A 24,765-nucleotide genomic window follows, 5' to 3' on the forward strand; every position below is an offset into this window, starting at 1 on the left:
TAAAATTTAAATAAATCAATAAGTAAAAATTGCGCCCTTTATGAGGCCAGCCTGTATAGCGCCCTAGGCGGTTGCCTAGTTCGCCTATGCCTAAGGCCGGCCGTGGATGGGAGAGCCTTAAAAATCTTCAGAAAAGTAGGTCTTGCTTCTTTCCTTGTGCTTACAGAGTGTTTAATGCCATCCACAGTAAAAATTAGGTTATTAGGATATTTCATTTGAAATCTGATATTTTTGTCAATCAGAAACTTACAATATGGAGCCAGCATTTGTCTAGATTGCCTTATTTGTGTTGGTAAATCCTGTGCTATAGAAATTTTATTATTTTGCCACATTATAGATCCACCAGATTTTTTAATAGTTAACAGTACTTTGCTCACATCTTGGTAGTTCAATATTTTAACATAAACAGGTCTGGGTATATTTGAAGCTTGAGATTCTCTGTATGCTCTATGCGCCCTTTCTATGACCATCTGCTTAACAACCTTAGAGTCCTTGAGCAGTATTTCGAATATTTGTGTAATAGAAGTGATCAGGTCATTATACTGAATAGATTCTGGGATCCCTCTAATGATTATATTGTTACGTCTGGATCTTGCTTCCAAGTCCAGAATTTTATTTTGCATCATTTGAATGTCAGTTCCATGTGTCTCTGTTCTTTTAGTGAGCATTAATATATTGTCTTCATTGGTAGCAATTCTAGTTTCTGCTTTCTCCATTCTTTCGAGAATCCGATTACATGTGTCACTAAATGAAAGTGTTTGAGATGTTAGCTCTTTTAAGGCATCCTGTATAGGTAGCAATGCTGATTTGATTTCTTCCATTGTGACCTGTTGATCAGATTTTGTTGATGGCCCTGTTTTTGCAGTCTCTTGCTGCTTGATAGTTTTCTGTCTCTTGATTAAAGATTCTTTCTCCGGTGATTGCAAAGCTGACAGCTTGGTTTTGGAAGTTGTAGTTTCCATATTTTTGTCCTCCTTTGACATTTCGAAATTCTGCACGAAGATTTATTTCCCAAAGAAAAGTTACAAAAGTGAGATCAATCAGTCCTTTGTTTGGTGCTCTTTTCAGAGTCAACCTGACAATCAGATCCAATCCTGCTATTACCAAGTATTTTTTTTTGATTTTTCTTTCTCAGAACCAAAAGTGACTTCTGGTCAGTTAGTAATAACTGCCAATTAGTTTGTTTACTCTAAGTATAACTCCACAGGGTTGATTTTTTTCTCAGGTATTTGAAGAGCTGAAGTACTGCAGTGCTTATAGAACGGCAGCCATCTTTGTTCCCCATAAAACTATGGTTTTGACCGGCAACTGTAGTAAGGAAGTGAGATCCATTTTAGAAAGGAATTGGAGAGCTGTTTTTGGGGTCTTTGACCTCTCTAAGAAATTAGGTAATATCTCCAATTTGTTTTTTTTTAAAAAGGGTAGGAACTTCAAGTATAGTGGAGCAAGGAGATGTTAATTGTACGTAATTAATGGAGAGGTATGAAAAAATGTGATATTTGCAGTAAATGCTGAATTATTAATAAGACAGCAAACATAGTATCGGGTAACTACCCTAGGGTTTTGAAGGTGCAAGGGACTATAGCACTAATGGGGTGATATATGTAGCTACATGTTTATCATGTCCAACCTTCCATATGAGAAAATGGAAAGGAGTTTAAAAGTTAGAATTTATCAACACTATTATGAACTAAGGAAGATGATTATACTAAGGCATTGGCTAGGCATTCAAAAGAATGCAAACATTTTAACAGCTATTCTGTATCCTGGAAAAGGTGGACCTGAATTTAAGGGGGAGGTAACTGGTCAGATTAAGGAAGTTTATTAGCAGATGCTTTTAAATTCTACACAACCCCCTTGTATAAATCATAGTATTTCAATGACCAAACATTAGGGCTGACAAATTTTGATTTTTAAACTTAGAATTTATTAAAAAAAAGTAAGGAGTTAAGATAGAGGCAAATATTTATGACTTTAAACATAATTTAGATAAATAAGGTTACCTATTGTAATTTTTATTAAGAACACCTTTAAGAATTCATTATAAGTGAGTCAAAGATGTATGTGATTGACGGACTGTTTTTTAAAAATGTGTTACAGCAGTGACTCTTATAAAGAAGGAATGAAAGCGCTCATGTTAACTTTTGACTGATTCTATGATTTTTGAGTTTTTTTTATTACTAGTGGGTTATTGTCAACAGTTATTTTTAATCATTTATGTCTAAAGTTATGAGATAATGCTTAGAATCATAGCATGTAGCTTACTTCTTTTTGTCACTACAGTTAAGTCAAGCTGAATGGATCATCATCATCATACAAAACTCAAAAGGGAGCTCTGGTTTGTATTTTAACAATAAAAATTTTTGGGGAGTTCCTCTTTATTTATTTATTTTACCTCATGAATTGGAAATTGTGATTTACAGACTATTTCAACAGTCAAGGCTCATTAAAGGTGGTCCAGTACATTTGCAATTTCTCTTAAGGATTTTTTTTTTATAGCAGCAATCAGATAAACAAGCACATGGTATTCAGTCTACAGTTTTATCAGTGTGTTTCTTACTCTAGGAATGGTTTTGCTAAAGTATTTCCCCATGGCTTTTACCTTTGACTTCTACCCAGTTGTTTGGATTCATAGATTCATGTTCTACCCAATCATGTTTAAGATTGTAGCAACAAGACGATGACATAGTATAATATGGCTGTACAAGGCACTCACCGTGGTATTCAATGAGTTATCTTTGTATTCATAGTGTAGATGCCTTCCTTTTTTCTTTCTTGATATCTGTTCACTTTTTGCTATATAACTGTTTCTTAAGTCCTGGTACTATCCTTAGGTGTGGTTCCATTTGCATGGATGTTGAATAGTGACTAAAACCTTCTACAGCCTTATTTAGCAAGTTGTACCAATGAATGGTTAATGGTACAGTTAGTATGTAATGCAAAGGTTGAAAGTTTGGTACAGCATAGCTTAAGTGACTCTCCAAGTGCCTTGTAGCTAGATACATAGCTGAAGCCCAGTGCCACTACTGCGATGATATGGTGATCTTTCCTGAGAGAAAGAAAGAAAGCTAAGTTATTAATTTGTCACTCTGAGCTGTTTTAAAGAACATGTAAATATTTTTTTTTATTTTTGTGTTTGACATTTTTCTGATTTCTTGTTTTTCACTGTATTTGCTATCATTTTCTGTGCTAGTAATTACCTGAATTGCTGCATATGTAGGCCAGTGCTGCTAAGTTTTATTTTAGAGTTTCTACAAACCATGACTGAGAGTTAAAAACATGGTTACTCCATGGTTTGTTTTTGTGGGATCGTGTTCAAAGTTGTAAATGGAACAAATCCTGAAGCTAAAGAAGCAATTCAACTGAAAACCATTATGCTCATATTTCACTTTTCAAAGCCTCGGGTATTTTGTGTATCACTGCTGCTTACCTGCTTTCTTTGTGTACATTAATACCACACAAACAGCAGGTAATATGACTAGATGGAGTTGTGAGGCATGTATCAGATGTAGAAAATTAACTTCATAAGGGTGCCTATGACATAGACTGGTAACTGTTCTGAAATCATCAGATAGACTTTACTTAACTATAACTAGTGATGGGCAGCATGGAATATTCTTATAACCTATATATAGTTGAAAATCTCAATGTAGCAGCCAAAGAACGACTCAAAAAGGATAAAACAAGTGAAAAGTTTATGAAGCGCTTTTCATCAAGTTCACTGACACAACTTCCTCAAATAACAAAAAATAATGAATACAAAGTTTAAATACATTCAAAATGTCATGTGGTAATATCATTTGCATAATAAATTACTTCACTGTCAATTAACTCATAACATTTCATTTCATATATAGTTGACACAGAAACAGTAGTATGCATTTACTAAATTTTTAGACATGCATTTCATGTCTAAACTTGTTTATTGTTTTGCGGGCGAGGCATACCGTAGTGTGGTAATCACTATTCTAGAAGCTGCTTAGCCCTGAACCGATGTATGTAGGAAGACTCTACAGCTGCTAGCTGAACTGGGTACCGTGTGTCACATGCTTCTTCCGTGATTACACTAGGAGCACTATTTCATTCAGCACAGCAGTTACTGAAAGCAAGAGAGAAGCAGTCATGGTTAGTCACATGAGTAAACAGACAACCTCAACAGCCTTTACATAATTTGCATATTTGCATATTTCCATAAGAAGCTAAATTGAAATAGCCATGAAACACATCTCATGGAATAGCTTCAGATTTTTTAATATGGCAAAAAGCATATTGCCTAGGTCATTCTCCTGCAAGCCCACAGTGAAATGAACTGATTTACCTGAAGTCTGCAGATGTTTTGCAGATGCTGGGCTTGGATCAAGCTGTAACAGTTGAACCATGGTACTTCAAGCTGTGTGAGGTTTGATTTGGACGGATGTGCACTGCAGTAATGCTGCACTCTTCCTTCTCATGCAATGGATGAAGGATTGTCCTGGTTACTGCCTACATTTATTGCTAACAAGAACATGAAATACTTAACTCGGGTATTGAACTGCCTGCTGCAGTACTTTGCCTTCTTCCCTGTTTGTGTGCTCCTAATATGGCTTAATTTCCCATATGACTCTAAACGAAGTTCTCGTTTTGTCTGCAGATCCTACTGCAAGATTAATGGCTATACTGATGCAAAATATACAGATAAAGGAATTTTGTGGCTCCTGGTCTTGTATCATCTACTCCACTGCTTGAACATACTTGACCAGTACCTGTAACATTAACTAGATTTACTTATTGTGAGCAATTGTACTATATCTGTTGTAATAAATACATCCAGAAGGTGACAGCAGTTTTTGCTAGAAGATGTGATAACTGCGTCCTTTGTGATTATTAATGGTTTACTTAATGGCCTTGTATCCATTTAGGAAAAACAGCCATTAGTGCTCAACTAATGCAGCCAGAATGACTCAAATGACCAGAGGGCATTTGCTCACAAAGTCTCTAACACTGAAGAAACAACTTTGGGTCAAAATACAGCAACTTCAGGAAATGTTTAGTAGGCTGCAGTAACTCCAGTTATATTAAAAGACAGTCACTACTATGAGAAAATGAATTCCTCTGGCATCATATTAATATTAGAAATACCGTTTAGGTCTCTACATATTCTGCTTGTCCTGTCATTGTCATCTGCATACTGACTGTTGTAAGATGTGCATTTTTGTTTTTCTTTTGCAGGCCTTGCATATCAACATTTACTTGGCTAATCACAAGAGAGAAGTCATGCAATAGGCTTGATGGCAGGGACCAATCCCTCTTTTCTGCAGTGTGTGTACCCTTCACAACACAAGCTGAGGGCCAGTTGGTGTCCTTTGAAGAAACTGCATCAAATTTGTGTGCCTGCAACCCATCAACACCCCTCCCGGAGAGGAACATTGGCCATGCTCATTCATTCTTCTCCCCTCCCTCTTTGCCTGGCTCCTCCAGCGGTAGGGCCACTAATCGGATCTTGGGCACTTGGTTCACAGTAAGGGCTGCATATGTCTGCATCATGGAGTCAGGCTAAATGTGCATTTGTGGTTGTTAAATTCCACCATTATCATGGCATGACTTGATGCATCCTGATTTCCCTTACAAGTTCTACACTGATTGCTTTTATCTTCCATTCCTCACAACCAAGTTACATGTCAAAATATTTGGCTTCATGTTATCATCACTACCTCTTCTGCTTTCAGTATCTGAATCTGCTTCATTGTAAACTGGCAAAGGAAAAGGCCAGTGCTGAATTTAACATTGGGGATACCAGCTTCTTTTCCCATACCAATGTTACATGCAGTATGTGAGTATAGCCTGTCTCTCCATTGACATTTGATGTCATGTGGCCAACCAAAATTATTCATTGAAAACCACAAAAGCACTCTAAGTGTACTCAGAAAGAAAAACTTTAAATGAGCAACTTTGTGTTGAAAAATAAATTATAGAGAGCTTTACCTACTATTAATGATGGAATTTATAATGCTGTTTATTTAAGAAACATGTATAAACTGACCTTATATAGAACACAGCTTTAAAAGATTAAGTTCAAAGGTCCATCCTTTTCAAATTTTCTGAGAATTTTCTGCCCACAAACAGTCCACATTTGACATTGTTCTTCTTTCACAAAAGAATGGATTGTTAACTTTTCGTACGTTCATAGGTACTTCCAAGACTATTGAGCCGTATGGATGGAAAGAGGCCTAGTCTTACATTCCCATAGTAGATTTTAGCCCTTATGTGTTGCATTCGAATAACCCAGAGATGAGCAGAAGAAGGAGATGTTGGGTCATTTGGAGTGGAAGACTATTCCATAGAACAGGCATTCTCTGTAATACATACCTATCCCTCCAACACGTGTTGTGTTGCAAATGAGATTTGTGATTCCTTGATCAGGTGCTCATGTTACCAGTGGACTTGCGAATGTGAAATCGATGCGACAGGATAGAGGCTCTATATTCGAGGCAAAGGTCACCTTTTAGTAGCTTGTATGACACCAGGTAGAGGGACAAGGCTTTAGATGGCCTGCACATTTCTGTGATTTAAAACCTTGATTCTTTTTAGTGAGAAAGCACTGTGGTCACTCCAGTTGTGACAAGTGTTTGAACAGGTACATACTGAATGGGGCATTATATTCAATGATTAGCCTGATGATGACCAAAATGTCACTAAGGTGTCCTTCCTTATCACTGTTGCAGTATTCTTCACCTTAGGGATCTCCTGCCAAGGATAGCCCAACATCTGGCAAGTATACCAAAGCCTTTAGATCTTATATGCACCATATGTCACACATATGCTCTCCTTACATGACGTAATGCATAAAGGTGTCATCAGGACACCATTACCCAAAGCTTCTTTGCTACCAGTATGAACACCATCGCTCATCAGTCTGAACTCCCTTTCCTCTGCTGAATACATAGCTGAATACCTAGCCATTAGATAAGTGCCCCACTGAGGTCTTTTTTCTTTTTACTGTTGGTCTTGTTAATCTTTGGTTACCTGGAATTCATGTCATATAGTTAGAGAAAATGTCAGTGTGGGAGGCAGATTTTTCCATAGGAATCATCATAAACAGTGTCTTTTTTTGTTTGGGTGCTTCCCACAACCATACCTCCTGTAGTATTTGTAAGGCATTTGTGCCTAAGACACTTAGAAGCTGGTTGTCTTCTCTGGCCATTTATCTCAAGAACCAGAGGCTTAAACAGTTAGCCTAGGGTAGCATGATGGAATCGATTAAGCCTGAGGTATTTTTTTTAACCAAGAAGAAGGCCTAGAAATCTTAGCCAGATTTTTTGGCTGTCCAGCCTCCACTGGACGTCTCTCTAGAAGTGAGTGATAGCTCTGTAAGCCATCCGGTGTCAGCTTTGGTATCCTGTGCCACAACCCTGTTGGAGGCCGGCATGGATCCTTTCTCATGTCCTCTGAGGCTTTGTAGGTGTCTACTCCAGACATGGAAGGGTGACCGGAGTTGATTATCTCAGAGGACCCTAAAGGGATTCTGCAGTTTTTGGTCCGGGAAGGGGTTCTGGGTACTCTTATTGAATCCTGTCAGAAATCAGAACCTCCAGTGTTTGCTAGGGCTGACATCAATATCAAGAAAAAACAGAAGACTAAACATTGTTATGTATTCCCTAAAGATCCTCAAAGGGAATGGCAGGTGTTAAGGCTTGTTTAATGCCTTAATGGCCTTGAAACCTCCCTGAGGGGGTTCTGTGCTTACTCCCACTTGAACTTCAACTCCTTCCAAAAGGTATATGGAACCTGATTTTTCCAGTGAAGATTCAGAGTCTGATTAATGAGTTATGTTACTCTTCAAGATGCCTTATGCTTTGATTTATGGCTCTGATGAAGAGAAGTCATAGTGTGGAAGTCTCTCCCTCCTTTTCCAGGGATTCCTCAACCTCCTCAACATAGCTTTCTCATTTCTCGGAGGTTCTTGGGTCTCTGGTGTACCAAGGAACTATTCAGCCTGTCCCTCTTTCCCAAGTAGTAAAGGGATTTTATTCCAGAATGTTCTTGGTTCCTCAAACGGAGGGAACTTGGAGATCTATTCTGGATCTCTCCTTGCTCAACAATTTTCTCAAGATTCCTTCTTTTCTTATACTTTCTCTTCAAACCCTGTTTCCTCTCTTGATGTCCCAGGCTTTTCTGGTGTCCTGGGATATGAAGGACGCTTACTTTCATATTCGTATTCACCCTCCCTTCAGAAAATTTTTGCATTTCTCTGCTTCTTCCTTTCATTTTAAGTTCTCTGCTTTGCTCTTTGGCCTCTATACTACCTTAAGGGTATTCACAAAATGCCTAGCTCCTGTGACTGCCTTTTGCAGCCTCTAACGCATTCAGATTTTTTCCTTATTTAGATGACCTGCTGATTCGGGCACCTTCACCCAGTTACCTGTTACAGACTCTGGAGTTCATCATCTCTCCTTTAAAATCTAGGGTTCACTATCAACTTTTAAAAGTCTGTCCTGACCTCTCTCTGGATCACATGTATCTGGGCTGCAGGATTCAGACAGTGCTAATTTTGGCCTCTCTTCCATCTCCAAAGGTTTTGACCTTGACAGCTTTCTTTCAGTCTCTTCTGCCTCTGCCTGCTGTTCCAGCTAGAGAATTTCTTTGGGCCCTAGGATTCATGGCCACTTCTATTCCAGTGCTACCTCTTGCCAGACTGCATGTGTGGAATCTTCAGTGGTCCCTCAGATTACTGTGGCTTCAGCATTGCCACCCTATGGATTTCAGAGTGGCTCTCCTCCCTTGTCTCAAGCAGAAATTCCAGTGGTGGATTCAGCAACTTGCGCTCAACCCAAGCAGGCCCTTTCATCCTCTGATTCCTTCTCAAGAACTGTTCACTGATGCCTCAGACATGGGGTGAGGGGCTTCCTGTGGTCACCTGAAAGTTCAAGGTCTCTGGCCGCCCTCCTCAGTCAGACCATATCATCATCAAAGATATGAAAGCTCGGATTCTGGCCCTTCAGGCTTTTCACCCCATGTTCTCTAAAGGCCCTCTGAAGGTTTATATAGATAACACTACAATGATGTGGTATGTCAACAAACGGGAGGCACAAAGTCTTACCTTCTTTGCAGACTGGCTCTTCTGGACTGGGATCTGGCTATCAGTTATCAGCTAACTCTTCAGGCAGTGTATATTCTTTCAGAGCACAATATAGTGACAGGTCTTTCAGCAGGTCCAAAACACAGATTGCTGAATGGATGCTTCACAGAGACGTGTTTCTGGAGGGTCTATGTCAAATCTTCGAACGCTGGAAATGTTGAATGTCATATGGTGGAGATCATATGTTCGACATTTCAGGTGTTCGAAGATTGACTTTTAGTGGTGCCGTACGGTGCAGAATAGGAGAATTTACCTTTTTCTGCACTGAAGTACGGTCTCAGAGTTGGTATATTTAAGTAAGGGGCTGTGGGCAGCGCAGGGGAGCTTGTCCCCCTGCTTGCACTGTTAAGGTGTGTTTTTCCTTTTTATTTATTTTTTTTTAAATTACACATTTGAACTTCCAAATGTTGACCATATGGTCTCGATCATACGGTATTCGACATTTTGGACATTCAAAAATATAACATAGACCCTTTCTGGACATAGTCTATCAGTGGGGTATTCCTCAGGTAGATCATTTTGCCTCCCCTCTGAACAGGTAGCTCACTCTTTTCTTTTCCTTGGAAGGGGAGATTTTTCTGTGTCTTCCCTCCCTTTCATCTACTTCCAAGAATCCTGCAGAGGATTTAGCTGGACTCCACAACAGTCTTGCAAGTAACTCCCTTTTGGCCAAGACAGCACTGGCTGCCCCTCTTAATGCATGCCAGAGGCAATCACCACAAGTTACCTCATCGACTGGACCTCCACAAACAGGACATCGGGTCACTCATCCATCCTCACTTGTCCATTCTTCAGTTGACACTATGGATGATAGGGTTTTGATCCCATTTAGGAACCTCTTTTCTAAGGACATCCTCAGGGTTTTACAGGAGGCAAGTAAATGGGCAAACAAAAAGTATTGTATGTACAAATGGAAAAGATTTTTTGTCTGGTGCCACACTCAATGCCAGCACCCTTTTTTAAATGGGGCCCCTCTGGCTCTCTCTTATTTCTGTGAGTAGCTCCAGTCTGGCTTGGCCTATTCTTCTGTAAAGGCCTATTTGTCAGCTGGTTCTGCCTGTCTGCCCTTGAATCCTCCTTTGGCTTCTTGTTTTGAGGTCAAACTGTTTCTTAAAGGCTTCCTGCATCTTAGCCCCCCAAGAAATCCTATTCCTCCTCCTTGGGATTTTATTTTTGTTTAGGAAGAATTGACTCAGGCTTCTTTTGAGCCTACAGATTCTGCTTCTTTGCAACATTGTACCTGGAAAACTGTCTTATTACTTGCCCTTACTTCTGCTTAGAGGGTTTCAGGCCCTTATGGCCATTCCTCCTTTTTTTTGTTTTTTTTTACAGTGAAAGGGTATCTGTTTTTGCTAATCCTTCTTTTATGCCCAAGGTTGTTAATGTGATGTCCTTAAATCAGGCAGCACAACCCACTTCCTTTTCTTCCTGTCCTCAGTGTACCAATGAGGGGGTCTTGCATACCTTGGATTTGCACAGACAGCTCAAGTATTATTTTGATAAAAACTAATATCATTCGTAAGTCTGACCAGCTTTTTGTTTCTTTTCATTCCAGGACTTTTGGTTTGGCTGTTTCTAAGCAGACCCTCTCCTCCTGGCTATCTAAGGCTGTTTCCTTTGTTATTCTTTTTATGGCAAATGTCTGTCTACATCAGTTAGACCTCATTCCATTAGGGCTGTTGCCTCTTCTGGTGCGTTCTTCAAGGGTTTGGACACCAGTCCATCCTTGAAGCTGCTACTTGGTCTTCAGTGCATACCTTTACTTAGCACTATAAACTGGATATGTTTTTTACGGCCAGAGCAGATGTTTTTGATAGGCCCATTCTGCATGGGTTTGTTTGAGGGCTCTTCCCAGTCTTCCAGCTCCCACTCCTTTTCTTGAGCTTTTGTACTCTCCCTAAGGTGAATACTGCAACAGTGATACAGAAGGATATAGTACAGTTGTGTAAAATCTTACCATAACAGTAGATGTCCTCCTCTTCACCATTGCAGTATTCAGTCCCGCCTTCCAACCCCCTTTTTCTTTTGGGCTTTGCTTTGGCTACCCTCCTGGCCAAAGGTCCCCCTTTTCCATCTGCATTTTCTCCCTTTGGATGTGCATAGCCTCCTTTTGTCCTATGAAGACTGTTCTCTACTGGGGCGATTCAGTTCTAGGTAACTATGTCTGTACATCACCTTTATGCCATGTGTGTTGTACAGGGAGCATATTTGTGACATTCAGCACATACAATATATAAAGGAATGAGTACACTGGCTGGATGTTGGGTTATCCTTGGCAGGAGATTCTTTAGATGAAGAATATTTCATCAGTGAGGAGAAGGACATCCACTATTATGGTAAGATTTTACACAACTGTACTTTATGTAAAGTGGAGATTGATGCTAATAGCTTGTTTTGTTTCTGAAAATCTGTGATAGAAATCAAGGTAAACTATATATAAAGAAAACTTTTGATATATGCTTAGTACGTGTGTCCTTGGGGAAAAAACACTTTAGCATTTTTGAAACGGCAATCTTGAGTTAACATTGTATGTGACACATTTGTGATAATAGAACTGCTTAAAGTAATTTTTAGGTCATGGCCTCCTGATGGTGCGATTAAAGGAACACCAAGAAACAATTTGTACTTTCTGATGGTACAGTTAATGAAACACCAAGAAACAAATTTGCAGTTAATGTGTTTACTTTGGAATTTTGAGGTTAAACACGTTTTACTAGAAATAGCAAAACACAATAGCCCGAAGTGAAATAGCTTGACCTTTTCTGCAAAGAAAAGCACTGAAGATACAGTACCTTGTTTGTATTGATTTTTTTCAACCTCCAAAGGTTATTCATGGGAAGTTTTCTGGATGAATGAAATCTAAACCATTTTTATTTTCGGTTCTGTTTACCAATCAGGAAACATGATATTGTATTAATTATTAGTTTTCTCATTGAGAGCATTGTAGTCTGCTGCTTTATTTTCTGTTTACTTAAGAAAATATCTTTCATTATAATAAATAATCATTTCGGTTAAACTGTTAAAGACTACACCTGTTTGCATCACTGCTGTATGAAACTTTTATTTGGCACTTTAGGCAAAAAGGCAGAGTTCACCACCATGATTAAAGTGTTCTAACTTTAATAAATGAAGTTAAAACTCACTAAAACTGTTGAGAAACTTAAAAACAGATGAAACATCAAACGATAAGTGCTTTTGGCAAGTTTGCCTTCTTCAGATCATGACGTCCTGTGCTTCATTCCATATCCTTAAACAAATATTCACCAGTCAGGTGATTTCCTTGCAATGTTGGTCTCTGCTACCGCAAACTGTCAATCACTTTCTTGGAGGCAGACAAGCCTCCAATATTAACCGATGGAAAGGCGTTTCTGTTTCAGAATAGGTTTCAATGAAATCATTACATTTAAGCCTGGGGGCGGTTAGCTCTTAAGTTATTTATCCACACAGTTTCACGAATCTCAGTATTGTTTTGAATATCCTCAGCTCTATGTCCTGTAGACACAAATTCTATAGCTTTAATGTAATTGTTCCATTGAAACCTATTCTGAAACAGAAATGTCTTGTTGATTGGTGATTATGTGTTTAAGGACATGGAATGAAGCACATTCCCTTGTGGGCATTGTGTAAATTGCAAATATATATGTACCACAAAGGAATTCTCAAGTCGTAACTGCTCAAAGGTCTTTGATATAAATATCTTTTGTAACTGTAGTAGTGATTGGGCCATTTATATGGCCACATGCAAATGTGGTGCATTTTATATTGGACAAACCTCTAGGTGTCTAAGGTTACGTATCTCAGAACACTATAGTAATATTAAACAGAAAAAGCTTACGAATGCATTGTATAAACACCAGTTGTCACACCCATCAGCAATATTTCTATTCACAATTATTGATGTGATTCAGGGTGACCGTAGAAATAAAATTGGTTGGCATGAGATTTTAAACAGGAAAGAAAAAAAGTGGATCATTAAGCTGGGTGGGCTTTTCCCTCCAGGACTTAATGAATATTTATAAATTTTCCACCAATGGAATTGTATGCTTACATATTTAATAGGCATGAAATACTTTTGATACACTGATGAAGGCTGTGTAATTTACCAGCCGAAACCGGTATGTGTTTTTGTCTGCTGTGATGCTTTAACTACAATACAGTTTTTTTGATCACTATTTGCTGGCTCCAATCTTGTTTTTTGCTGTATTGCTATCATTGGGGGCCGTGCATTACCCACGTGCAGGAAGAGTTGGTTTGTGAATTATGAAGCACAAGAAGTCATGATCTGAAGAAGGCAAACTTGCCAAAAGTGCTTATCGTTTTATGCTTCATCTGTTTTTAAGTTTCTCAACAGTTTTAGTGAATTTTAACTTTGTTTATTAAAGTTGGAACATTTTAATCGTGGTGGTCAACTCAGTACCTTTTTGCTTAGTTTGTACTTTCTTCTGAGTCACCTTCAGTAGTGAGGACTTATCTTTTGCTATTTATTTGGCACTTTAGTTTTTCCATGTACTTTCCTGTAAAGATTGTTTTGTTTACAGAGAAATGTCACCTCATTAAGCTTATAGAAAAGCTGAGACATTTGAGAGCATACATGTCCTGCTTGGTCTGTTCACTTTTCCCGTGCTCTTTTTTGCTGGAAAAGCCATCGCATCCTATTTTCTCACTTTCCCCCATCCCTCACAAAGATGTTCTACATTTTGAGGCAGCCTTATCTCTGCCTCTTGCAATGTTCAGTTTGATTGCCTTCAGGAAAACAACATGTGTACATGAAATTTACTGCTATGTAAATTACATTAGACCATCATTATATGTAGGAATTCACTTGGTGATCAGTTAAGAAGTAGCTCTAGGGTTCCATTGCTCTAACAAGACGAGCTCTGGAATAAATATTTGTCCATTATGGGAGGACTGCTAAGAGGCCGTGAGTGAGAATATCTTCTCCTTGATGTTTGCACTTGCACAAAGACAGTTTTGTGTATTTTTACGTGTGTGTGTGTGTGTGTGTGTGTGTGTGTGTGTGTGTGTGTGTGTCCGCACATGTGTGTTGCAGCTAGGTGAACAGAATATTCTCATCCAATAAATGTAAGCAGGACCCTAAAAGTCCATGCACATACATGACTGGTGAATGTAGCTCTGCATTAGTTTAACCAGTCCTAGTGACAGAACATTTGAAAACAACTGGGTACCACAAGAAATCAATTAAAAGTTGTTAAGCCACTAATCCACTGAGAGTGTTTGATCTTCACTTTGGTCAGTTGTATGAAATTCTTTCCTGTTCTCCAGTCATCCTATCAGAGAGATGATGTGCATAACAACCACTGCTGATATATACTTCACGGGGCTGGTGGATGGCAAGGCTTTGATGTAGATAAATGAAGATTGTAGCATATGCACTAGTTTATTGGGCAGAACATACGTGTGCAAGAGCTGATTACACCACTTGGCCTGCAGAGACTGTGAGTTATAGACAGAGTGAATAGCAGCTTTGAGATCTGTGTATTTATTTATGTTTAACTATTATTCCATAGTTACGGCATATGTATATAATAAATGTTGATGAGGCTGACTTGTGTCTGAATCATATCTGAGAAGTTGAACAGTCTGAGGATGTACATAGAAAATATGCCCTGCGTATTACTGTTTTTGTAATTACAAATGTCTTATAATTTTTTTCTACTTTGAGAAATGAAGACTGGCACCAAGTTTCCTTAAGCAGCTTTCAAATAATTTTGTACAACTAACCAACACTTTATACAAACATTCAGTCTTTGAAAGCAGCAGTGTGTAATCTGCACTGTATATCTTATATTAAGGACCTTCCTAATATTGCAACGGTACTTCCTGGATTAGGCAGGGAAATTTGGTATCTACTGCCTTATCATACCTCTCAACCTCTCAGCACAAAAAATTTGGATAAAGAGAAATAATGGTGGGGGTCAAATCTCCAAAATTAGAGACAAATTTTAAATATTGCTCTTATAAACTTAGAAAGTTTCTGAAGTGAAAGGTCTTGTGTTACCATGTATTTTCTGAAGGATATGAAGTCTGAAACTCAAATGCCTGTCATTATTTAATAAATGAAATTCTCACTGATTTACCATACATATCCAGAAAACCACAAATATTATGGGGAATAATCTGGACAATTGGGAGATATGCTTAGAGTGAGTACAGCTGTGTCCTAATTGTATGAATACCGAAGTCTTTGGAATACTTTCCATACAGTGTCACTTTCCTTCTGGAACTTTTTTATATACTCAACAGTTATCCTAGACTGTCCCCTGTCTCCCACTTGCATCTTTGACTTCTATCTGCTTTAGCACTCTAATACAGGTATTTTCTACGCTGTCCTGTTCTGTCTTCTGCGGTAATACCTTCCCTATTTTTCATGGTAATACTGTTCATCTTTTTTTGTTAGCTTTTAACACTGTCACTGTTGTTACAGTTTCCTAGTCTAAGACAATGTTAAGTTGTCAATCTCGCCTTCATTCTTGCTTGATGGGTTCGGAGCCGATCCCTCGGCTCCGACTCGGCACTTGCTTTAGCTCGAGAACTCCTTTTACCAGCTCGAGGCAGCCCCATATCCCATGATGCAAGGCAGGAAGTACCCAGATCTCGCTTGCTTCGCTTGGGAGGTCTTCTTTACCAGCTCCTGGTAAGTAGTTCACATTTGTGATATTTAAGCCCCTTCTTTTAGTTAAAACTAATTTTTGATAGTTTAATTTTAATTTTAACCTTTTCTGACAGAAATCCCTGTCTCTTTAATTTTTTAGTCAGTCAATTTTCCCTATCCCATCCCCCTGTTAGGGTGTGTGTGTTGGTGTTTTTACTAAATACCTCTTGGTATTAGTTTAATTTATTTTGACTGGTGTGTGTGTGTGTTGTGTTTAGGCACCATGTCTAAGGAGAGGGTTTCAGGTTTTAAGAAGTGTGACTCGTGCTGTCAGAAGATGTCTCTGACAGACGGTCACACTTCTTGCCTGTACTGTTTGGGCCCTCTTCACCTGCAGGACTCCTGTGCTATTTGTCACTCCTTCAGCCAGAGAGTCCTGCAGGAGAGACATAAGTTGATTCTAAGGGTCTTCTTGCCGGAGGGCTCTCCGCTAAGTCGGCTCCACAAAAATCAACCAAAACTGCCAAGGCCCAGGCTTCTGTTTCTAAGCCTGCGGCTCGGCTCCGACTCAGAGAGTCGAGATCGGCCCGCTGGAGCCGATTCTGATCCACAGCTTCGGCGCCGATGGCTATCGGTGCCGAATCTGCTTTGACCACTGTGGTGTCGGCTCCGATCGGCTCCGACACCCACGCACGGGCATCGTGTCGGCCCGATCGCTCCGACACCCATGTGGCACAGGCATCGGTGTCGGCCCGATCGCTCCGACACCGCTACCTTGGTAGCTGTATCGGCTCCGGCTGGAGCCGATACATCGAGACGCTCTGCCGCTCCGAGAAATCGGTGCCGACAGGATCAGTAGTATCGGCCCGATGGCCCATTCCAGGAAGAGGTCGAGGTCTCCTTCCTTGGAGCCGATACTTTCGGCCCGCCTCTTCTATCGGAGCGGAGCCATCGGAGCCGATCTTCAAGGTCATCCAGGTTGTCAGATCATGACCTAGAGAGAGTGGTCAGTAGATTGCTCAAGTCACAGGTACTGGCCCAAATGCTACACAGTCTGTCTCAGCAGACGACTGTTGGTCCACACCCCGTTACAGTTCCTCCTTCGACTCTACCCCAGAGTTTGGAGTTGGAGTCTTCGGGCATGGTTACTGCTACGGCTGGAGGACGGATACCTCCTTCTGTCCCTTCAGCCCCTACTCTTATCTCCTCTTCCTTAGAGGGATTCGTGGTCGGGCTTCCATGGTCTCCTCCGAGGGGTGAGTGGCATCGACCCTTGTCCGAGCCCGCTCTTCCCCTTGGAGCCTCGGCCTTGGTGAGCTCGGCTCCGACATCTGCCTCGAGACTTCCTTTTCGGTGGCCCCTGGAGTTCCTAGCTCTTCGGAGCGGGTTCTCTCGGACCTGCCTGGGAGGGGAGCATTCGAGGTGATGAAGAGTGTACTGGCCACTGGTATCAGTCAGCAGTCTCTTCCTGTAGCTCCTCCCCCATTGTACCTGTTGACATCTCTGCCACTTCTCTTGCTACAGGACCCAGAGATCCTCCGCCTCAGGTTTCCCCATTGGGAATTTCCCCCTCTTCCAAGGATTCTCCTGATGTTTCGGGAGATCCTCCTAGGAAGAGGACTTGTAAGAGGAAGCATGTAGACTGGCCTGAGTCTGTCACTTCGGATACTGACTTTGATGAGTCAGAGGGATCCCCTAGATCCCCCTCTCAGGATGTCTCCTTCTCAGACATCCTAGAACTTCTGAAACAGAGGGGAAACTGGCCCACCAACAATCCCTCTGAGGATGAGTCAGTATACCTAGAGGCGTTTGGATCTCGGCCCTCCACCTCCTGGGTGTCTCCGCCTTTCGACCCCCTTATGCAGGTTATTGCACGAAAGGCATGGACAGCTCCTGACTCTGTAGAGCCAGTCCCTAGGAGGCCTTCTAAATTTATCACTGCCCCTAGTGACAAACAATTCCTTACCAAAGGTGTCCCCGCTGATGCCATGGTGGTGGCTGCGGCCACCAAAAGGAACTTGCAGATCCTTCCGTGCCTGGCCCATCCTCCTAATAAGGACTCTAGGACCATGGATAGGTACGGCAAGCGGATGTTTTCCTCAGCGACCTTTGCTATGCTCGCTGAATTATCTTTGTCACTTCACCAGACTCCAGAGAGATATCCTGAAGGAGCTGGGAGAAGTAGTTCAGGATCCTACAGCTGCAGGGGCCCAAGATAAGATTGCTTCGCAGCTAGGAACCCTCAATTCCATTGCTAACTCCTCCATGCGGCTAATATCTTATGCTGCGGATGGAGTAGTAGAGCCGCAGGCACAGGTGTGGCTCTTAGACGCCAAGCCTGGATGCGCTATGTGATTTTGGATCCCTTTAAGGCCCTTCACAAATTCTCCCTTCGATGGGTCAGCTTTGTTTGGCCCTCAGGTGAAGGAGACCTTGACCAGGTGTGAGCAGGACGGCAAGACTCTTTCTGCTGTTGGAGTCCGTTTTCCACCCCTTCTAGGCCTTATCCCAAAGGACAGAAGGGTGGGAAGATGTGGTTCCGTAAATCCCAACGAGTCACGCCGATTCACGTGGTCAGTTTACCCCTAGAGGCAGAGGGGTAACAACAACAGACGCCGCCTAGAGGCAGAGGGGTCCAAGAACCAGGGCAACAGGGAGTCTCTTCCTGAGAAGCCCTTTCAGCATCCCTGAGGTGTTGCCCGGCTGTCCCTCCTTGGAGGCAGTCGGGGGAAGATTATCACTGTACCCAGAAGCCTGGCATTCCCTCACTCAAGACAGATGGGTACAGTCGATCATATCCAAGGGTTACATAATTCCTTTCGAGGAAAGTCCCTTCCCCTCAAGTTCCCTTCCAGATGTACCACCCGGTCTAAGGGACATTGCAGAGTTAGAAATCGCAAAACTACTGCAAAAAAGACCATTCAGAGCCCGGAATCTACTCAAGGTTCTTTTTGGTCCCCAAAAGACGGGAGACTGGAGACCAATATTGATCTCAGCAGACTCAACAAGTCTGTGAGGAAGACAAGATTCCGAATGGTCACTCTTCAGTCAATTCTGCCCTTCTTACAGAAGGACAACTGGATGTGCTCAATAGATCTTCAGGATGCGTGCTATCACATCAAAATTCACAGACGCCCAGGAGATTTCTCTGCTTTCGGCTGGGGTCCAGTCATTTCCAGTTCAGAGCCCTGCCCTTTGGTCTCACTACAGCCCCCAGAGTGTTCACCAAATGCATGGCAGTGGTCACGGCTCACCTGAGACGCCAAGGATTCCAGGTGTTTCCAGATCTCGACGACTGGCTCCTGTCAGCCACCACCAGGCATCAGCTTATACAAGCCAGGGATTACACAATAGACCTTTGTTCTCATTTGGGCATCTCAGTCAACTTCAAAAGTCATCCTTATCGCCCTGCCAGTCTATTACCTTCATAGGCTAAACTTAAACACTGTTCGGATGTCAGCTACCCTTACAGAACAAAGAGTTTCAGACATTCAGACTCATGTCAGGATCATTCTGGCCAGCAAGAAGGTACAGGCCAGAATGGTTCTAAAGGTATTAGGTCTCATGGCTGCGGCCATTACTCTTCTTCCCTGGCTCGATTCTACATGCGCCTCCTTCAGTGGATGCTGTTCACACAGTGGTCATACCAGCAACTCCCAATGCGTCACCAGATTCTGGTGACACAAACATGCAAAGAACATCTTGCTTGGTGGATCACATCGCCTCAGGTTCACCAAGGCAGGTGCTTTGTACCTCCCCCGATAGCCACTGTCACCACGGATGCCTCCCTGATCGGGTGGGGGTCATTATCAGGGCAGGATGGTTCATGGGACGTGGCAACCGCTCGAGTACCATCTGCACATAAATGTCCTGGAGATGAGAGCAGTGCTTTTAACGCTGCAAGCCCTCAACGACTTTCTTCCCGTAGGGACAATTGCAGTCCTCACAGACAACATGTCTGTAGTTTGGTATATCAACAAACAGGGCGGAACCAAGTCCTACCCCTTGTGTCGAGAAGCCAGACTATGGCAATGGGCGATCTCCTCTCATCGGTTTCTGGTAGCAACGCATATCCCTGGGAAAACCAACATTGTAGCGGACAGATTGAGCAGAGCTATTCTCATGCCTCACGAGTGGTCTCTCAAGCAATCTATAGCGGAAGAGATTTTTTTGGAATGGGGTCGTGCATGTTGCGATCTTTTGCTACTCCCCAAAACAGCAAATGTCCAGACTTCTTCAGCCTCTTCCCTCTATCAGGCCATCCCCCAGAGACGCTCTGACCCAGGATTGGCCCCAGGGACTTCTTTATGCCTTCCTCCATTTCCTCTGATCCCTCAGGTGATACAGAAAGCTACCGCTTTGAGAGCCAAATTGATTCTCATTGCCCCTTACTGGCCTCGACAAGTTTGGTTCCCTGCTCCTCCATCGCCACCTTTTGGTGCAGCCGTGGCATCTGGACCCAGTGCCAGATCTACTGATTCACCATCCGGTCAGCTGCACCGGTCAATCCCTTCTCTCAACCTCACAGCATGGTTGCTCCACTTCCTTCCTTAGCCAGGCTTCCTTTGATCTCTAACCCAGTTAGAGATATCATAGTAGCTTCACTAAAATCCTCTACCAGGAGGATTTACACAAGCAAATGGAACGTTTCTCTTATTGGGCTAAGGCCCAAAATATTGATCCTTTTACTGCCCCTGTTCAGGCAGTTCTGGACTTCTTAGCAGAGATTTTTCATGCAGGCTCCTCTTCTTCAACAGTCAGAGTTCAGTTGGCTGCTATTTCTAATTTTCATGTCGGATAGCAGATCATAATATTATGTCCCATAGGCTCTGCAGGGCCTTCTTGAAAGGAATTTTCCTACTAAAGCCTCCAATCAGGAATCCTCCTCCTCAGTGGGATCTAAATTTAGTGCTGACATCCTTGATTCTTCCCCTTCCAGCAAGCTGTTTCTTGTTCCCTGAAATAGCATTCTTGGAAAACGTTATTCCAAGTGGCTATTACATCTGCCAGGAGGGTGTCTGAACTTCATGCTCTTTCAGTTCGACCCCTATTTGATTTTTCACAAAGACAGAGTATCCTTGAGAACTAATCCATCCTTTTTACCCAAGGTCGCTTCAAAAACAATCTGAATCAATCCATTGATCTCCCGTATTTTTCCTAACTATTCAGATAGAGCTGAACAAAAGCTACATTATCTTGACGCCCACCGTCAGCTCAGATATTATTTGGACAGAACAAAAAATTTAGAAAATCTGATCAACTTTTTGTTTCCTATGCGGATAATAAAAAGGCCTACCTGTTTCTAAAGTGACTTTGTCCAGATGGCTTTCTTCGGTCATCACTGAAATTTATACGATCAGGGGAAAACAGCTGTGCTCAAAACCTAAAGCACATTCAACTAGGAGTTTAGCTACTTCTACAGCTTTTCAAGCTAGACTGCCTTTGGACACTATTTGTGCAGCGCCACTTGGGCCACTCCTCACACTTTGTTTCCCATTACAAATTGGACTTGGCCTCCAGGGACAGAGCCAGTTTTGGCTCTACAGTCCTCAAGAGTTTGTTCCATTGAGCCACCCAGGATAGAGGTGCTAGGACGCGTCCCATCAAGCAAGAATGAAGGCGAGATTGACAACTTAACATTAAGAAGTTATGTACCTACCATAACGTTCCATGTTAGTTGTCTTCTCTCGCCTTCTTTCTTGCCTCCCTCCCTCCTTCCCCCTGGCCTGGACAGACCTTGTATAAGAAACTATTATGCTAAAGACCATTCAGACCTGGTCCTTTTTCCATCTCTAAGTTTCTTCTTCCTTTGGGAAGTATTTTATGCTTGGTGTTATTGCCCTTTGTCAACAAACGAGATCTGGGTACTTCCTGCCTTGCATCATGGGATATGGGGCTGCCTCGAGCTGGTAAAAGGAGTTCTCGAGCTAAAGCAAGTGCCGAGTCGGAGCCGAGGGATCGGCTCCGAACCCATCAAGCAAGAAAGAAGGCGAGAGAAGACAACTAACATGGAACGTTATGGTAGGTACATAACTTCTTATTTTATGTACTTCTTGTTCATCCTGACCAATGGTTTTCATACAGGAACAAGTTTGATTCCATTATGCTTGGCTTCACTTCAGTCTCCAGCCCTGCTTCCATTCCTACCCACTCCTGACATTACTTCTTTTGTACTGGCCATACTGCTCTCAATCCGATTTCTGAACTATCAGCAGGGCGCCTCACTCCTTCCACCTACAGCAACTTCACACCCCTGTCAGTAATAACCAGTCACAGGATCTCATCCCTCCCAGCCACAGAAACTTTACAACTGTTTCATCTGCTTTATGTAACATTACAAACACCTAGCTTTCATACTCCTGACTGACTTCAAATATCATTAGTGCTTCTGCATTCCCTTTCACATTACAGCATAATTAGGACTTCCTAATTAGAAATGTAACTCTAAAATGTTCTTCCATTCATGTGTGCTGTATTCCTTACATCTGGTATTCCTTGCCTACGGCAGCCTTATATCCGGAAGTATTCAAAAGCCTTAGGTTGGTTTAAGGTAAGCCGTATGTCACATGTATGCTCTGTGTGTGGCATAGGGCATAAAGGTGCCGTCCAGGCATACCATCGACTGAACCTCTTTGCCGCCAGTCCGACTGCCATAGTGGCCCATTGGGGTTTTGTTTTTTCTTGGTTTTTGGTTGCTTCCAGGGTTTCATGTCATCCAGGAAGGGTAAATGCCAGTGTGGGAGACCGAGTCCCCATAAAGACGTCCACAAACAGTGTTTTATTTTGTGAGGGCACCTCTCACAACAATACATCCTGTTCTGCCTGTCAGAGTTTTGTATTGAGAACTCTGCATAGTAGGCTTTCTTCCTTAGCATTGTATCTGGAGAATCAGTGACTTAAGCTTCTCGCTGAAGATACTGTAGCAGGAACTTCCCACCCCGAGGGTCAGCCATCTGGGAAGAAGAAGATTAAGAAACCTAGACGGGAATCTTCTGCTGTCCAGCCTCTGCCAAAAATTTCTCCTGTGGTGACTGACAACCCGGAGGTTCATTCATCTTTGTTGCCAGATTCCCCTGCCATGACCAGATTGGAGGCTGGTGGGGATCCAGCGCTTTCCAGACGTCTGTTTCGGATTTTCAGGGGGAACCACAGTTGATTATTTTCGAGGGGCCTAGGGACATTCCTCAAATTTTAGTTAGAGAAGCAGTCCTTACTGCTGTTATTGAATGTCATCCTGGGTCAGAACCTTCTAAGTTTTACTGGGCAGATATCCCATTAATGAAGAAACAAAAAACTAAACATGTTTCTCCTACCTCTAGGGATCCACAGAGTGAGTGGCATTCCTTCACTCAGGGTTTATTTAATGCTTTGATGGCATTGAAACCTCATGAGGGGGTTTATGTTCCAGCTCTCCCTTGGTCTTCTACTCCACTTAAAAGACAGAGGGATCAGGATTCGTCTGAGCAGGAGTAGGATTCTGATGAGGAATCCCTTGCTTACCAAATTCTTCCCAAAATTCCTTCTCCTTTGGACTATGGGTCAGAGGAATCTACCAGTCCTGATACTTCCTTTGAAAAAAAATTATTTTGGGGATATAATCTCCAAAATGATGGAGTTTATTAAATGGGATTGTGCTCAGGTCTCTGAGCTCCATAAGAGATACTATAAGTTGCTGCAGATGGAATCCCCCTAAACCTTCTGCTATTCCTCCTGTTTTGGCTGCTTTGTTGGATGCATTTCCAGTGACTCTAAAGATCCTAATTCTTTGCCCCCTGTTCCCAAGAAGCATGATAGTCTTTATATGGTGCCTAAGGAATGTAACTTTCTGTATAAGTGTCCTGTTGCTAGCCTCTCATTGGTGTCTGTAGCCTCTGGTAAGCCCTCTCATTTGCTTCCTTTGCCCACCTTACTGCCTTCTGATAAAGTCAGCAGAACCATGGAAAGGTTAGGTAAGAAGGTTTGCACCTCTGCTACCTTGGTTTTTAGTGCTATTAATTATCAGACCCATATGTCCTAGTATGTATTGGCTGTCCTTTCTCAGGTTTGTTAGGTTATTTCTGATCTCCCAGACTCTGAGGGTAAACCCTCTGCTCTTTCCTGTTAGGGACTTCCTCACAGGTGGTTCGTTATTCCATCAAGTTTTACTCTGATGCAGCAGATGCCTATTCTAGGGCTGCTGCTTTTGATTCAGTGATGAGGAGGTATTCTTGGCTTCAGCTTCAGCTATTGCCTGATGATATCAAGGCTACGTTGATGGATGCCCCTCTTGGTAATAAACACTTGTTTTGGGAAGTTACTGCTGATTTAAGTCCCTTCAGGATAAGGGGATGGGCTTACAGGAACTCAAACATGTTTTGTCTGTCCTGTTCCTAAATTTCAGAGAAACCACCCCAGTAAGCCTGCATTTGTTTGCAGGCAATCTCGCTCACTTACTAAGGGCAAAAAGAGTGGCAAGCGGGCTCCTCCTGCTAAGGCTACTCAGTCTTCAGGTGCACAGAAGTTTTCCTTTCCAGATAAACCAGGTGTTGTCTGACTATCCATCTTTTCCCAGCCACATTCTCTCTTTGCCTTTCTCTCTCGCTCTTCCTGCTTGGCTTCAGATTACTCAGGATTCCTGGGTTCTCTCCATTATTTGCCAGGGGTATTTCATGGTGTGGAAATCTCATCCTCCTTTTATGGGCATTCCTCAGCCTCCTCGGGAACAATTCACTTTTTTTCTCAGAGGTACTTTGAGACCTTTTGACTAAGCTTACTATTCAAGAGGTGCCTGTGTCCCAAAGGAGGATGGGGTTTTACTTCAGAAAGTTTCTATTTCCCAGAAAAGAGGGTACTTGGAGACCAATTCTACACCTTTCTTATTTAAACACTTTTCTGAAGGTGTCCACTTTTCAAATGTTACCCTTCATTCTCTGTTTCCTTATTTGCTTCCTCAACCTTATATGGTGTCTCTGGATCTCAAGGATGCTTATCTCCAAATTCCAGTCCCTCCCCTTTTCAGAAAGTTTTTGCATTTCTCTTTTGCTTCCTGGTATTTTCA

This window comes from Protopterus annectens, chromosome 3.part0 (genome assembly GCF_019279795.1).
Source record: "Protopterus annectens isolate FY-2018-M chromosome 3.part0, PAN1.0, whole genome shotgun sequence".
In the NCBI taxonomy this organism is placed as follows: domain Eukaryota; kingdom Metazoa; phylum Chordata; order Ceratodontiformes; family Protopteridae; genus Protopterus; species Protopterus annectens.